General features: G+C 38.4%; 1 pseudogene; it reads right to left on the bottom strand.

Annotated features, from left to right (window-relative positions):
* Positions 1-2,352: 2,352 nt before the first annotated feature.
* Positions 2,353-17,846, bottom strand: LOC132650768 (zinc finger protein 431-like; annotated as a pseudogene).
* Positions 17,847-18,735: the final 889 nt, after the last annotated feature.

Below are 18,735 nucleotides of genomic sequence, written 5' to 3'. Positions count from 1 at the left end.
AGTTCTCAGAGGGTTCCCAGTTCCCAAGGAATAAGGCCATGGAAGTTACCATGGAGGAATCCTAAATGTGGGCAAAGAGAAGGGTGGAGAGAGAGAGAGAGAGAGAGAGAGAGAGAGAGAGAGAGAGAGAGAGAGAGAGAACAAACAGAAAAAGAGAAAGAGAAGAAAAGCATATAGAAGAAAATAAAATATCTCGGTACTTCTGGGAGAGGGTAGTCCCATTCCACTGGACTGAAAATTTAAGGGTGGAGGTGGGGAACGCCAATCTTACCCTTTAGAAGGTAGGGACTGAAGTATCCTGGGAGAACCTGGAAGCCAGAAAACCTTCTGTCAAAAAGGCACCTCAGCAGCTTGTCTTATGTGTGAAGTACAAAATATGGTTAAACGTTCATCCTTTAGATTTAATAGGTTTAGAGAGCAGAGATACACAAGTAAGTAATCTCTCCAAGCCATACATTAAAATCTTCCTGCCTATAAGTTGCTTTCTCATTCTCAGCTTATTTCTCTCCTACAAAATATTCAAAGAATGACATAATGCTATTGACAGAAAATATCTCATCTAGGGGAATAGGTCTTTTCATCAATGACAGTCCAGACTAGATTAGAAATTCAAAGAGTCCATTGATTTATTACATGTCCTAAGGGAGATATAGGAATGTTCATTCAGAATATCCCTATTCCTGCCACACAGAGAGGTTGCAGTGATGACAGATGGGGGAGAGAGATTTAAAATCAAATTGAGACCACCAACTGGCAGCCTACGTGGTATTCTGACTGACATACATATACATGTATCTGAGAAGACAAGGAAAGAGTGAAAGAACTGGAGAGTTGACCTACCATAGCTGAGTAGATACAGAGACTACAGTAGGAGGCAGCTTGTGCTTAGGTAAAGACCTAGAATTAATCGCTCTCTGGGAATTTTATCCTTTCTTTAACATCCAAATCTACTTCCCTTTCTTTAACACTCAAATCTCCTTCTCCATGCCTCTTAGGTCTCTTTAAATGCCTGATTTCTCCAGCCTTCTATTGACATCTGTTTGAACCTCAGGCTCCCCTGACAACAACCTTCACAGCACCTGCAGTCTTCACCACTTAGGGCTCCTAACAGAATGTTTGTGTGCATCAGGGAAGCAGAATACAATCCACTTCAGAAAAGTTGGTCTTCATGCCTTCAAATTCTTCTTCACTTTTTACACTAGGTATCATCTCAAGCAGGTGTCCTTGTGGGCTCTCATTGCTGCCTATTTATGACGTGTGGGATAAACTCAGTCTGGTGGTTTTGGTCAAGTGGTCATGCACTTTTTAAACACTTGTAGTCTCAATTTCTGTCCTGATAATTTTGGATACTTCCATATTTTTGTGAAGATATTGGATTAGAAACTTCTTTCAGCACCAAGCCTAAGTTACTTTTTATGCTCTCAATATTCTCTTTCTTCTGGGTCATCAGGGATGAGTTAAAGATGAATTTAGGATTAAGCTTTCACACCTCAAAAGGCTATTCATGACACATTTATGGGGCCAAATACATGGCTCAGCACCTAGGAGAACTGGCTGCACACTAGCATTTTCAAACAAATTTTATCCTTCAAATTGCCCTGAATCCCTCAATTATTACATGACAGTATTTTTACAATGTAAAAAGAAGACAATATTTTATTGATGTAATATCTCAACTAATCTAATTTGAGCATCAGGGAAACAGAACTTTAGGAAAGGCTTTTGGTGTTCAAAGCTGGAAATCAGTCCTCAATCATCATATTAAGAAGGCCAAAGGAGTTCCAACAAACTTGTCTCCCACTCTGTACATACCAGTCATTGTCTAAAAGCCCATAATGGCCTTACACACACACCAGAAATGTTTCTTTTTAAGTAAATATCCTTGCTGTTACTTTATCTATAACCTTGATATTACATATTTCCTATAGAATGCAGAACTTTAAGATGAAATGACATATGGATAATTCGGAGGAACATATGGATTCACAGAATCCAATCTTATGTATATATTCATATCACATCAAGCTATGTAGTGAGATGCAGTTGATGGATGATTAGACCACTTCATTACATCTCCAGGATAGTTCAAAACATAAAGCTTTGAGTTAACAAAATGGACACATTCTTACAGTTTCTCTTCAGTATGTTTCATTCATGAAAGTGAAGCCTATAGAAATTTACAAAGGCTTCACCACAGTGAATATATTCATAAGGATTTCTCTTGAGTATGGTTTCTTTTATGGCTTTGAAAATTTGTGACATGCAAAGGCTTTACTAGTTATAGTCATATGGTTTATTTCTAGTATGAAAACTTTCATGTCTTTGGATATCATATCAATGTGCAGAGGCTTTACCACACTGATTACATTCTTAGAGGTTCTCTCCAGTATGTGTTCTTTTATGTACTTGAAGACTACTGAATTGTGAAAAGGCTTTACCACCTTGAATACATTGAAAATGTTTCTCTCCAGTATGAATCCTTTCATGCCTCTGGAGGTAGCAGCAAAATGGAAAGGCTTTACCTCATTGATTACCTTCATAGGTTTTCTCCTCAGTATGTGTTCTTTTATGCTTCTTGAGATATCCATGTTGTGAAAAGGCTTTCTCACACTGATTACATTCGTAGGGTTTTGCTCTAGTATGAATCCTTTCATGTCTGTAAAGGTTGCACCAATGTGCCAAGGCTTTACCACATAGATTACATTCATGGGGTTTCTCTCAAGGATGTATTCTTTTATACCTTTGGAGATGTCCGTGTTGTGAAAAGTCTTTCCCACACTGATTACATTTGTAGGGTTTCACTCTAGTATGTATTATTTTATGCACTTGGAGATTTCCTTTTTGTGAAAAGGCTTTACCACACTGATTACATTCGTAGGATTTCTCTCCACTATGTGTTCTTTTATGTAGTTTGAGATTACTGTTATCTGAAAACGCTTTCCCACAGTGATTACATTCATAGGGTTTCTCTCCAGTATGTGTTCTTTTATGTACTTGGAGATGTCGGTGTTGTGAAAAGGCTTTACCACACTAATTACATTCATAGTGTTTCTCTCCAGTATGTATTCTTTCATGCTTTTGTAGACTACTGAGGTGTGAAAAAGCTTTCCCACACTGATTACATTCGTAGGGTTTCTCTCCAGTATGTATTCTTTTATGTAGTTTGAGAGTACAGGTTTCTGAAAAGGCTTTACCACATTGATTGCATTTGTAGGGTTTCTCTCCAGTATGTGTTCTTTTATGTACTTGGAGATTTCTGTGTTGTGAAAAGGCTTTATCACACTGATGACATTCATAGGGTTTCTCTCCAGTATGTGTTCTTTTATGTAGTTTGAGAGTACCAGTTTCTGAAAAGGCTTTCCCACACTGATTACATTCATAGGGTTTCTCTCCAGTATGTGTTCTTTTATGCCTCTGGAGATGTCCGTGTCATGAAAAGGCTTTCCCACAATGATTACATTTGTGGGGTTTCTCTCCAGTATGTGTTCTTTTATGCAGTTGGAGACTACTGGGTTGGGAAAAGGCTTTACCACACTGTTTACATTCGTAGGGTTTCTCATAAATATGTATTCTTTTCTTTCTGCAAAGATAATTCAGATATGTGTAAGCTTTCCCATATTCATTACTCTGATGAATCTTTTTTTAAATGATTTATTTACTTAGTAGTTATACTGTGTTTTTCCTGCATGTTAGATGAGGACACAGGATCTTATTATAGATGGTTATAAGCCATCATGTGGTTGCCTGTGAAATGAACTCAGGACCCTTGGAAGAACAGCCAGTGCTCTTAACCTCTGAGCTATCTCTCCAGCCACTGATGAATAATTATGTCAGTGAAAATTATGTTTGCAATTTGGTTTAATCTTAAAATGAAGTTACATCTTAACCTCTTATCACTTTCTTTACAGTCATAGTTTCCCCTTGATTGTGGGTTTCTCTACCTTACAAGATACCTTTGATGGTAAGAAACTTCATTACCTGGCTCACTGACAGCATCACTTTTTTCTATGTCTTTTTTCACATATTTAAAAAGACCTAGAAAGAGTCAGCTTTTCCACAGGGACTGCACTCATAAATTTTCCTATAGTTGTAATTACAGTGCATTCATAAAGGGAACCAAAATAAACACAACAATTTCCCCAGGGCCAGTAATCATAGGGATTTTCTGTAATGTGATTTCTTTGGCTATATTTCCATTGAGCTTGGAAATCTAATTAAGTATATTAGTTTAATTTTTAACAGTCCTCGTTTTGAGTAGACTTTCTGAAGGTGATAGGAGTTCATAATTCATTCGTTATTAATCATGAATGGATGAATGAACACATGAACAAATATAAATTTATAGTGTTGTCACTATCATGCTTTCTATTGTACACATGTACAGGATAGTTTAGAATGCAATAGTCTATGATGATATGCATCTGGAAAAACCCAACCAGGAAAAGTGGGCATTGCTGGATCCTTCCCAAAAGCATCTCTACACAGATGTAATGATGGAGATCTACAAGATCATTACTTCTGTTAAGGAGACAATAAATATTCTTTAACAATTCTCTGCAGAGTGGAGGGAATTTCATGAAAGAAGTGGAAGATAGCAAGGGGAGGACAGAAGCTCCACAGGGAGAACAATTGAATCAATATATTTGGGCACAGTGGTCTTTTCTAAGACTAATACTCCAACCAAGGATAATTTACAAATATAACCTATAACCCCTGCTCAGATATAGCCCATGACAGCTCAGTGTCCAAGTGAAATTCCCTATTAATAGGAAGAGGAACTGTCTCTGATATGATCTCAGTAGCTAGCTCTTTGACTAACCCTTGCTGTGGGTGCAACAGCCTTGGCAGGCCACAAAGGAGGACTATATAGCCTGTCCTGAAGCATCCTGGGAAGCTAGGGTCAGACTGAAGGGGAGGAAGGACTCAAATATCAGTAAACTTGAGGAGGGGCTTGGGAAGATATGAGAAAGGGAGGGAGAATTGGGAGGTAATGGGGTGCAGCTGGGATACAATATGAATAAACTGTAATTAATATTAAAATATAAATAAAAAAGGAAGAACAACAAATGAAACATTTCCACATACACACAGTTTTAGTTTTTGTTCTTCAAAGACATGTGCCATGGGGATTATGGTTCCTCCACAACAGTATTCTTGACCCTCATAATTTCCATCTGATTAAACTTCGAAACCTTACTTCAAGTATTTGAATAACATAACTATTGCTATGGAATATTTGCTCATGAGTGAGAACACATGCTAAAGAGGCTGTGGAGAAAGGAGAACTCTCTTACATAGCTGGTAGGAATGTAAACATGTACAACCTCTTTGGACATCATTCTGGCATTTTCCCAGAAAATTAGCAATGGTGCTACCTCAAGATCCAGCTTTCCTGGGTACATATTTGAAAGATGCTCAACCATATAACAAGGACATTTTGTTCAACTATATTCATTCCAGCTTTATTCATAACAGCAAGTTTCTTGAAATACCCTGGTCGTCCATCAGCAGAGGAATTGAAGAAGAAATTGTGGTACATTTGCACAATGGAATATTACTCAGCCATTAAAAATGAGAACATCGTGAAATTTTCAGGCAAATGGAGGGCACAAGAAAAGATGATCCTAAATGAGGTAACCCAGAAGCAGAAAGACACACATGGCATATACTTACTTATAAGTGGATATTAGACATATGATATAGGATAAACATACTAAAACACAGATTCCTAAAGAAGGTAAACAACAACAAGGACCCTAAGGAAGGGTCTTGATCCTCATTCAGAAGAGCAAACAGGACAGACATAGGAAATAGGAGAAGACAAGGAACAGAACAGGAGCTCTCCATAGGGGCCTCTGAAAGACTCTAGTCAGCAGGGTATCAAAGCAGATGCTGAGACTAATTGCCAAATTTTGGGCAGAGTGCAGGGAATCTTATGAAACAAGGCAGAGAGAGAAAGACCTAGAGGTGACAGGAGATCCACAAGGAGATCAACAGAGCCCAAAAATCATGGCCCAGGGGGCCTGCAGAGACTGATGAATCAACCAAGGACTCTACATGGAGAGGACCTAGGCCCCAGTTATTTTTTGTGGGTATTTAGTATTGCCTTTTCTGTTTCTGTGAGGAAACACAGTGTCTAAGGCAACTTTTTACAATAGTTTCCCTTGGCTCATGGTTCCAGAAGGATATGGGATCACTATGAAAGTGATGTGATAGCAAGTTTCAGATCTGGCAGCTGAAGAACTCACATCATCATCTTGAGGCATGAAGCAGAGAAGGAAACTGGAAATGCTGTGGGGATGTAAACTCTCAAAGCCCACCTCATATTACTTCAGCAGGACAGCATTTCTGAATTCTTCCCAAATGGCACTACCAACTGAGAAGGATTATTCTCTCTGACATCAAGCCTACATGCCTGCTTCCTGTTACACGAGCCAATTCATGATGAAGAAAAACTCTTTAAGTCAACCTTTAGAGGCATCAGAATCTGGGTTGCAGAAAGGAATGCATAGGCAGTTTCCTAGCAACTGAATCTCTAGTGGGGAGGAAAAGCATGTAGTGAAGCTCATTCCTTTCCCCAGGTCGCCGGACTTATCTGCACCTGGCTGGCTTTCCTTTAGGCTTGTGCTTTAACTTTAAACCAATGCCCAAAATTCTTTGGTCTCTCAGAGTCACATGTTTAGTAAAATTCAGGTGATACCCAGAGAGCTCATTGACAGCAGGAAGTTTATGGATGCCTCCATTTTCTTCTATGCAACAATAACCAAGAAGTCATATGGCATTTACCTTTTTATGAAATCATTAGTAAAGAACATGGCAAATTCATGGTTGCTTCCATGGTGGTAAGGTTACTAGCCAAAATAAGATCAAACCACATGATTCTATTGTGCTCAAGGTCAATGGGGTGGTTTGAAAAAGAATGGCCCAGACAGGTTCATGTATTTGAATGTTTGACACATTGGCAGTGCCAAGGTTGAGTAGTGGGGCCTTATTGGAGTTGGTGTGGCCTTGCTGGAGGAAGTGTGTCACTGGGAAGGTGGGATTTGACTTCTCATACGCACAAGCAGGCCCAGGGTGACTCTGCAGCTGGCTGATGAAGATTTAGAAGTGTCAGCTCCTTCCCCAGCCCCATCTCTGCCTGCCTGCTGCCATGTTTCCCTCCATGGTAATCATGGACTAAACCTCTGCAAATGCAGCATGCTCCTATTCAATCTTTGTCCTTTCTATGTGCTTCCAAGGTCACCGCAGGTTTTCATAGCAACCAAACCATAAGAAGAGTTAGCTCACCTTCAATGGATGGTGAGCTCAACACTCATTAGTCACATGGCCCTGTGGGATACATGGTTTAGATGAGTCCAGTCAGACTCCTTTTTCTTTATAAATGCATGTTAGTTTGGCGTGGATACAGGAGGAGATTTCTATGGCTGGGGAAAAATGGAACAAAGGAAAGAATTCTGTTGTCTCAATCAGAAACTGTGGAGTCCATATATCTTAGCACAGGAACTGCAACTGTGGAAGCAAAGCCTTGTCATCCAGAGGTTGTACCTCCTCAGTCCCCAGGCACAGAGGTTTCTGGACCCCACTGTATTGTGGTTGACTGTGATGGGGCTGAGTTCAGATGGATCTGGGACCTTTCATATGAGCTGGGATTTAATACTCTTGGAAACACACTTTCTGAAATAGTTTATCATCAGTAAAATATTGGCATTTTGTGTGTGTGTGTATGTGTCACTTTTCCTCAGGAAAGCATTGTCTTATGTCATTGAAGGCAGTCAAAATTAACCACCCCAAGACACTGCCATTGACTGCAGACCGGACCTAAATGTTTCCAACTTTTAATGTGGCGACCAGTAGGAAAGGATATTACAGATAATGACACATACACAGAGGATAGAGACTTGAGCCAAAGTATGAAGCCTGGATTGAAACCTAAATTGGGAGCCTTGCAGTGTTCAATCTCTCCCTAGTCAGGGTAGGGCAGGTGAGATGAAGGAATCCTGTCACACAGCAAGAGAGGAATTGGCTGCCCTGTGCTAACAGGAAATTATTTCTCTCTTCAGTTTATCTGTTTCTATTTTCTTTTTCTCTAGAGCTATCTCTACCTTGGTGGCTCACCCATGTTGGTTTACATTTTGCTCAATGTCTTTTTATGAGATTTCTTGCACCCAAATTTCATATCAAACACATGTCTCAAACCTGAGATGACCCAATTACCAAAGCAGTACTTTTTGGTTATCTATAGCATTTCTTAATTTTGGTGTATGTACAGGTGGTTCCTGTTGCCCTGGTAATTTCCTTGGACGACAGTCACTGTAATATCTAGAGACCTGCACCCCAGGGGTTCGTTTACTCAGCTGGAGAATTGTTAAGGTACAAGGCCATTACAGAAGCTGGTGGGAGGCATTTATCTTTAAAGGATGATTCAGGTGGTTCCTTAACTGACTTACCTTCTGAGACTAAAATATGAATTGCTACAAATAATTGCCCAGACAAGACTACCTTTTCTCTTCATCAGGAGGATGTGCTTGTAAAAAGGGAACTTTCCTAGTTGGGAGAAGAACAGTTTCTCAATAGCAAATGCACTTACTTTTATCCTAAAGAATGTGGTGACTGAATTTTTTTTTCTCCAAAATTTGTGGTCAGAGCTCACAATATCCTTCACAATGTGAGTATGAAAGGATCTGGTGCTTATGGAAAGAAGGAGGAAGGGGAAGGAAGACATTGCTCCAGGGAAAGAAAGGTCACTGATCCTGGTCATCAAACAACTAGAAAACAGTCATGTTCCTGGGAAGGAAGTAGATTATGCTGAATGGAGGACATGTTGAGATTTGACTTCCATATGTTAAATACAAGTTTTACACTCTTTGAGAGAAAAGACTTAAGGTTGACATTTCTTTTTATATTTATTTTAATTTTTATATTCATTTTAATTCTCAATCACAGTCCTCTGTTTCCTCTCCTTCCTGTGCCTCACCCTATTTGTCCCTCCTCTTGTTCTCAATAAAGGGAGCCCTTTTCCACCTACGACACATCAATTCATATCAAGACTGAACTCCTCATCCTCAGGCCAGGCAAAGCAGCCTGGTAAAGATGAAGTAGTGAAAATCAGGTAATACAGTCTATGTCATAGATAGCACTTATTTCTTACAAGCATCTGTATGGCTGCATCTGTAGAAACCAGAGATTAACTGGAGAAGCATAGTAGGCTATTCTGATCTACCCCATGTCTGGAGAAAACTCTAGAGAGGGATGCCTCTCTATCTGGAAAAAAAGAATCTCAGTTCCTGGAAAGTTAGTAATCCATTTCTTGGCATATCTGTGTTTTTCAATTGTTGCTGTGTTAGCTTGTGGTTTTCCTACTGAGATGATTAAGATGGCTAATACATTGGTTTTAAATTGTTAAAAATTCTTATACCTTGTCTGTGTGTGCTCCTTAGCTTTAGCTATCAATGTTAAATAGCTTAGCATGATGTCAGGGAGTACCAACGGGGGTTCCTCAGATGACAATCTCTTGTGGCTATGTTTGTGGTTGAATACAGGTGTTGTGAATGCAGTGGTAAACTCCAGGCCCTGATGGTCGAAATTTATCTCAACATGTGGTGTGAGCTGGTTAAGAAAACATACATAGAAGTAGACAGTGACCTTGTAAAAGAACATAGCAAGAAACAGTGTTCCATCATAATTCATGCCTTCATTTCATAGCCTGTGTTTCTTTTCTGAGCTCCCTCAATGTTTGGGGCCTGCTAGCATCAGCCAAAGAAGCCAACTTATCACCTGAGTCATTTCCATTTAGTGGAGTTAATGACAGCAACAGAGAAGAAAGGAAGAACAAAATTTGTACCATCAAATTATGCTTGTCATTGTCAGAAAATCTGAATATTGTTGTTTTTATCAATACACAATATATAAGAAATCTAGATATAAAAAGCCACTTTATGCTTAACAAGGAGCTTAATATTGCATTCCAGGTAGTACTGAGAGAAGATAGTGGTGAGAGAAATAGAGGTCGTGGAGGTCAAGGTAAGGAGGATTCAGTGGAAAATAGACTCTGTAAATATTTGGCTAGGGGTTACATGATGATTTGAATGATGATGGCCCAATATGCTTATGTAATTGAAGGTTTGTTGCTCAGCTAATGGAACTGACTGAGGAAAATTAAGAGATAATAGCATCATTGGATGGGGTGTGTCACACTCTGATTTCTAAGTGTGGCCCCATTTCAAAAAGAACACGGTGAGAGGGACCACTTGGTGAAAGAGCTGTCACCACATACTCTTCTATTTTTTTGAGTTATGGGGCCACTTGAGGACACTGTGCTGGTGGAGTTCATGGAGATGTGTTCATGTGTGAATGTGTATGTGTGTGTGTGAGAAACAGAGAGAGAACAAGCAACCAAAGTGCCTACAACTGTGTTGAGCTCCTAGGATGATGTATGTGTTACAGGTATCTAAGTGTCCCCTGTCTGTGTGTGAATCCCTCAGTCAGGAGAACAGGGTGGCTGTGTCCATGGAAGATAGGATTCAGCATTATCTTTTGTGAAGGCCTGAGGGAGTTTTCCTAAACAACGAGCCATCTCGTTAGCCCTGAAAAAGCCACTTTTTAAAGCTTTGTATGTCTTTCATTTATTTGGATGTTTTGCATTCATGTGTCCCTGTGTCATACTTGGAAAAGCCAAGGAGAACATCAGATCCTTTTGGGATGCATTTACAGGTTATGCTTATCTAGCTTGTGATTCCTGAAATGGAACCTGTCTTCTATAACAACACCCAGTGCTAGTAACCCCCATGCCCTCTATAGCCAATTTTTATTTAAAGTTAATTTTACAGATGTTAATTAAAATATATCATTTCCCCTCTTCTTGTCCTTTCTCCATCCTATTCCAAATTCTTTCCTTTCAATGTCTTAAAAAAGAATATGTGAATAAGTATGGACCGATATACATAAAAAAACTTACTGAGTCCATTTATATGGCTTGTGTGGGTAAGGGTTTGTGTGATTAACCCTTTATATAGGATATATAAATATGGAACTCATCACTGCCTGAGACAAATACTCCCACTTCCAAGAGTGTTCTAATCTTCAATGCCCAAAATGAGTCTGACTCTGAAGTGACCTGGGCTGTCTTGGACAGGAAACATTAGCAAGCAAGGGGTGGCATATTCCTTAGGTAACACACAGTGCTGGAATGGCCTGGAAGTTCTCGGGCTTATCCAATGGACATTGCTCTTATCCAATCAGTCTCCCTTTGGAATGTGGACCTCCCATTATACCATTGACCTTGGATATTTGCTTGCATGACATTGAAATCTTCAAGTTTCTGCCTCCTCTTTCTGAACACCCTGACTACAGGCCTGTGTTACCATGCCTGGCTTAGGCGGTTTTAACCTCCGTGATTTAATAGAATGTTGGGATGAGTGTAACACATAGATACACTTAACTATATTGAGAACTTATTTATGTCTGTGAGGATGGTTTTCACTATCTGTTGCATAACGATAGAACTCCAATATACTATGATGAGTATTAAAAACTCAATGATAAAGAAAAAAAATAATTTTCTTTGAAATTAAAGGAGAGGATTTCAAGACAATCAACTGCAATTGAAGAACACTTTCTTTCTAATACTGTAGTTAGGACCAGAGCCTGTTTCCTAGCTACCTGACTGTTTGGACTCAGTGACTCATTCTCAATAATCCCATTGAAAGAACTAAGTTATCGAGGTAGACAATGCCCAAATATCCTCTAGACACTAGGGAGGCAAGGTAAGCAGATCTAGTATGTACACTAAGTTCCAGGAGAGCCTGAGAATCATACTGAGACTATTCGTTCAACCAAAAAAAAAGAGAGAGAACAATGTTTGAAAATAAAATTATTTTTAATTATTTATTTATCACATTTTGTATCCTGGCTGTATACCTTTCCATCTCCACTCATTCCCACCCACCCTCTCCATTTCCCCCTGTGAACCTTCCCTAGTCCTCTGATAGGGGGTTAAGGAAAAAAGAGAACATAATGGTTAAAACACAAATTATTAATTAAAACTGGAAACATATTAATATATTTATTCAGTGTTACTAATTTTGACCATTGATGAATAAATAGGTTATACTTTATCTTTCTTCCCACAGGTGAAATTTGCTAATTGAATACATGATAAAACATTTGAATGCAACCTTGTTGAAAACAATTCACAGATGGTTCTCAGTCCCTAAGGAACAGGGCCAGGGAAGCTCCCATGAAGGAAACATAAGTGTGGGCAAAGGAAAGTGTATGTAGAGAGAGGGAGAGAGAACAGAGAGAAAAAAGGCAGGAAGAGAAGAAACACAGAAAGAAAGAGGGAGAGAAGAAAAGCACATATAAGAAAACAAAAAAATCTGGCTCTACAGGGAATAGCCTCTGGGAGAGGGCAAGCCCATTCTACTGGACTGGAAAGTTAAGGGTAGAGGTGGGGTATGCCAATCATGCCCTTTAGAATGTAGGGACTGAGGGATGCTTTCAAAGACGTAACTCAGAAGATTGTCATGGGTGTGAGGCACTACATATGATACGTAAGTCATCCTTTAGGTTTAATAGGTTTACAAAAAGTCCAGAGATGCACACAACTAAGTAATCTCACAGGGCCATATATTAAAAACTTCCCATCTATAAATTCCTCCCCAATTCTCAGATTATTTCTTTCCTGCAAGATATTCACATGGCATAATGTTATTGAGCAGAAAATATCTCATCTAGGGGAATAGGTCTATTCAACAATGACATTCCTGAGGAGAATGGAATTTCATGGAGTCCATTGATTGACTAGATGTCAACCTAATAGAGATATAGTAATGTTTATTCAGAATATTGTTATTCCTGCCAGGTAGAGATGTTACAGGGATGACAGAGTTGGGACTGAGGAGATTTAAAGTCTTATTTGAGACCACCAAGTGGCCACCTGCATGGTATTCTGACTGACACTTACAGGTATCTGAAAAGACAAGGAAACAGTGGAAGAACTGGAGAATTGACCCACCACAGCTGAGTAGATACAGCGAATACAATAGAAGGCAGCTTGTCCTCACATACAACCCAAGAAATAATTGCTCTCTGGGACTTTAATCCTTTCTTTAACATACAAATTTCCTTCCTTTATAGTTCGTCCAAGCTCCACAGGTCTGTAAATGCCTGATTTCTCAAGCCTTCTGTTGACATCTGTTTGAATCTCAGGATCCACAGACAACAATCTCTACAACATATGGAGTCTTCACCACTCAGGGCTCCTAACTGAATGTTTGCATGCATCAGGGAAGCAGAATACAATTCACTTCAGAAAAGTTGTCTTCATGCCTTCAAGTTTTTTCTCTCCTTACATTAGGCATAATCTCAAGAAGGGGTACACCTGACACATGTCTTGTGGACTCCCATTGCTGCCTATGTGAGATAAACTCAGTTTGTGGCTTTGGAAATGTGGTCAAGCACTTTTTAAACACGTGTACTTTCAGATTCTGGCCTGAATTTTTGGATACTTCCATACTGAATTTTGGATCCAAAACCATTTTTGGATACTTCCATATTTTTTGTGAAGATATTGGATTAGAAACTTCTTTCAGCACCAAGCCTAAGTTACTTTTTATGCTCTCAATATTCTCTTTCTTCTGGGTCATCAGGGCTGAGTTAAAGGTGAATTTAGGATTAACTTGTCACACCTAAAAATGCTATTCAAGACACATTTATGGGACTAAATACATGACTCAGTGCCTAGGAGAACTGGCTGCACACTCTCATTTTCAAACAAATTTTATCCTTCAAATTGCCCTGAATCCCTCAATTATTACATGACAGTATGTTTACAATGTAAAAAGAAGACTATTTTATTGATGTAATATCTCAACTAATCTAATTTGAGTATCAGGGAAACAGTGCTGTAGGAAAAGATTTTGGTGTCCAAAGCTGGCAATCACTCCTTAATCATCATATTAAGATGGCCAAAGGAGATCCAACAAACTCATCTCCCACTCTGTACATATCAGTCATGGCTTAAAAGCCCATAATCACCTTACACACACACATGTAGTGTTTCTTTTTAGTCAATATTCTTGCTGTTACTTTATCTATAACCTGTATATTACATATTTTCTATAGAATGCAGTACTTTTAGATGAAATGACATGGCTAATTTGGAGGAACATATGGATTCACAGAACATCCAATTTTATGTATATATTCATATCACATCAAGCTATGTAGTGAGATGCAGTTGATGGATGATTAGACCACTTCATTATATCTCTAGGATACTTGAAAACACAAAGTTTTGAGTTAACAAAATGAACACATTCATAGGTTTTTCTTCAGTATGTTTCATTCATGAAAGTGAAGTCTATAGAAATTTCCAAAGGCTTCATCACAGTGAATATATTCATATTTTTTTTCTCTTGAGTATGATTTCTTTTATGGCTTTGAAAATTTGTGACATGCAAAGGCTTTACTAATTATATTCATATCTTTTCACTCCAGTATGAAATCTTTCATGCCTTCAGAGATGACATCAATGTTCAGAGGCTTTACCACACTGCTTATATTCTTAGGGTTTCTCTCCAGTATGTGTTCTTTTATGTACTTGAAGACTACTGGATTGTGAAAAGGATTTACCACGTTGATTACCTTCATAATGTTTCTCTCCAGTATGAAGTCTTTCATGCCTCTGGAGATTGCTACAACGTACAAAGGCTTTACCACATTGATTACATTCATAGGGTTCTCTCCAGTATGTGTTATTTTATGCGTCTGGAGATGTCCATATTGTGAAAAGGCTTTCCCACACTGATTACAATCATAGGGTTTCTCTCCAGTATGTGTTCTTTTATGCAGGTGGAGACCACTGGGTTGTGAAAAGTCTTTCCCACACTGATTACATTCATAGGGTTTCTCTCCAGTATGTGTTCTTTTATGCAGTTGGAGACTACTGGGTTGTGAAAAGGTTTTCCCACACTGATTACATTCATAAGGTTTCTCTCCAGTATGGGTTCTTTTATGTAGTTGCAGACTACTGGGATTGGAAAAGGCTTTACCACACTGTTTACATTCATAGGGTTTCTCATGAACATGTATTCTTTTCTTTCTGCAAAGAAAATTCAGATATGTGTAAGCTTTACCCTATTCATTACTCTGATGAATCTTTTTTAAACGATTTATTTACTTATTATTATTTACTTATTATACTGTGTTCTGCCTGCATGCTACATGAGGACACCATATCTTAGTATAGATAATTATGAGCCACCATGTGGTTGGCTGAGAAATTAACTCAGGATCTTTGGAAGAACAGCCAGTGCTCTTAACCTCTGAGCCATCTCTCCAGCCACTGATGAATCTTTATGTCAATGTAAATTAAGTTTGCAGTTCGCTTTAATCTTAAAATGAAGTTACATCTTAACCTTTTATCACTTTCTTTACACTCATAGTTTCCCTCTTTATTGTCGGTTTCTATAACTTACAAGATACCTTTGATGGTAAGAAACTTCATTACATGGATCACTGGTAGCATCATTTTTCTATAAGTGGTTTTTCACATATTTAAAGACCTAGAAGGAGTCAGCTTTACCCCAAGGACTGCATTCATAAATTTTCCTATAGTTGTAATCACACTGCATTTATAAATTAACCAAAATAAACACAGTAATTTCCACAGGGCCAGTTATCACAGGGAATTTCTGTAACGTGATTTCTTTGGACAGCAGAGGGTACATATATCTCTCATGAGAAGAGAGAGGAAATGAAGCTCCCTTAAGGGGCACTACATGGAAAGCAGAGGGAGTTTTACTGGGTTGGTAATAGAAAGACAGGTTGGAGAGAGAGAACTAAGGTCAAGATCAAATGAGCCAGAGAATAAAAAAGAGCCCGAAGATTAGAAAAGACTGATGGAGTTAAGTATGAGACTAAAGAAAGCAATTTACAGGACAGTAGAAAAGCCAGATGTAATAAGTAAAGTAGGAGAGAATTTTGAGCCAGAACAGCTGAATTGAATCAGCCATCCATGAGCTCAGAAAGAACAAGAGAGGGTGTACATATGAAGCAGTCATTCTAGGAAGCAGAAAATCTTCTAGGCCTAAGATAGATTGTATGGTACCTAGCAACTGCCCTGTCCATGCCTACGGTAGCAGACAGAGAGGCAGTAATCTTCGGAGACCATAATTTCGAGATTGAATAAAAGTCGTTTTTACTTTAATATCTGTTTACCAAGGTTTTCACTCTCCTTTTTTGCATTGAAATGCCCAGGAAACAAACAATATACCTGACAGTGAGGAACATGGATTTGGGATAATTTGATGTTCCTTAATATTCTTAAAATGGTATTCGTTTTTCCACTGTTGTTTTTCTTTAAAACCTCTGGGACACATACAAATTTCTTCACAGGGCTGGTGAGATGACTCGGAGGTTAAAAGCAGTGGCTGTTCTTCCTGAGGTCCTGAGTTCAATTCGCAAAAACCTCAACATGGCCCACAATCATCTATAATGAGATCCCATGCCCTCTTCTGGTGTGCAGGTATACATGCAGGCAGAATAATATATAAATAATGAACAAATAAATCATCTTTAAATATTTTTTCCTGGCATATTTATATAAGCTTCCAAGAGATCATTACCTTCCATATCTTCTAAAAAGTTGATAATGTTCTTCAATTTTATGCTCTTCCCAATTGTAGCCTGAAATATGTACCAAAAAGTGAATCATTGATTATTAAAAATTAAGCAAAATATAAGTTACTCTCTTCAGTAAACTTTAGAAACATGCCTGATTTATTCTTTCTCATTCCAAGTGAACTTATATAAGAGCATTAATAAGAACAGTCCACAATAACAACAGATGTCCCTTTTACCTTAATAGCGAAAGAAAATTCACTGTCTTACCTATAGCTGTAAGGTGCTGGCAGGTCTCCAGCATCACATCTTTGTAGAGACTCTTCTGGGAAGGATCCAGCAAGGCCCACTCTTCCTGAGTGAAGTTCACATCCACATCGTCATAGGTTACCGAACTCTAAAGGATCCCGACATGAGTATAACAGAAAGCACAATAGTTGACAACAGTATAAATGTATACTTTATTGATAATATATTCATATAATTCTGGTGCTTCCCTGATATGTCCTGACACAGAGGTTTCAATGAATTCACCAAGCCATTTTAGAAGGAAAGTAATTGAGGAGGTTCACCTCATTTCTGCACCCTTTGTATAGAATACAGCCTTACAAGAGAAATGCCAATTAACAGATATAAAGAAAGCAAAACAAGGAAGTCAATGAACACTACACACCACAGATCACAGAAACTGTATGCACAATTACTAACTAAAAATTATGGGCAAACAGGAAGCATTGGCTCATGATTTTAATTCCAGCACTCAGGAAGCAAAGGTATGTATTATCTCATTGAGTCAGAGGCCAGCACAGCCTCTGAAACAAGTTTCCTGACATCGAGAAGTACATTTAAGACCTGTATTCACAGCAAAAATCAATCATATAAGAAAGATACAAAGAACTCAACAGTTTTTCTTAAGATCCTACAAAAAAATTATATTTTCACTACAGTTCTGTATCTACTAGGAACCAGAAGTGGCCCAGTTTAAACTATAATATTAATGAGACCTTACTAAAAGGGAATTCATCTTCAAATATGTACAAATGGACAGATGAAAACATTAGACCTGGAATAGTTGGTAGTCAATGAGCAACATAAGGCAGTTGAGGTGGCTCAGCTTGTTGCAACCTCTTGTTGGTGTTGCAAATAACTGGGCTCAATTATCAGTGCTTACTTACATGGAGGCTCACAACTATCCATAACTCCAAATTCAGGAGATCTGAGGTCATCTCTGACTATTGTGAGAACCAGTACACAAGAAGTGCATAGTCACACATACAGGCAAAATACTACTCATATTCACTTATTTAAAGTAATCAACACAAACACAAGAGGCAGGAAAAATGTCACACACCTGTAATCCAATGACTCAGAAGCCTCAGGCAGTAACAATGTCATGAATACATGACATCCTGAGAAATAGAATATACTCTCTGCCGAATACCAAAATTCAAGTGTTGCTAAATAAGTGAGTACTGAACAGCATTTTTACCCTTTCATACAACTGTAAACAACACCATTAATATAATGTATTTTCAAAATAAGCGTTCGGTATCTTCAATTTGCAGCATAAATCAATACATTCCAAATCAAGTTCCTAACAACTTAGAACAAGAAAGCTGATTTCAAAACTATGTGATATGTGAAATAGAATACAGGTAGGAACAATATGACTTCTGTACTTACCATGAAGCTAAAACTACCACAAAGTGCATATTTGTGAAGAAAAAAAAAACCAGATATAGAAAAAAAAGACAAAAAATTATACTTAATTTTTATCAAAATTCCTAAGGAAAATAAGCCAGGAAAAATGTGAACTTGACCAATGTTACCTATGATTGCATGTGATTAAAAATGAAACAAACACAGAGGTTACCACTCCTACAAAAACACCCAAGCAGACAGTTTGTAGACAGTTTTTAGACAGAAGTTTGTAGACAGAAGCACCATGTTTGAAAGCAATGTTTAATTGAGTGGCAGAAAGAGTGTCCAATCAGGGAAAAAGACTTGACAGAATAGGTTAAGCCCAACTTTCAGGAGAGGAAAGAGGAAAGTGAAGCTATTTCAGGGGCAATGCATAGAGACAGAAAGTCATTTTACAGAGATGTTTCCACAGAG

Source organism: Meriones unguiculatus (assembly GCF_030254825.1).
Source record: "Meriones unguiculatus strain TT.TT164.6M chromosome 13 unlocalized genomic scaffold, Bangor_MerUng_6.1 Chr13_unordered_Scaffold_33, whole genome shotgun sequence".
Taxonomy (NCBI): domain Eukaryota; kingdom Metazoa; phylum Chordata; class Mammalia; order Rodentia; family Muridae; genus Meriones; species Meriones unguiculatus.
The sequence above is the reverse complement of the archived record's forward strand: the minus strand, read 5'-3'. Positions and strand labels throughout refer to the sequence as shown.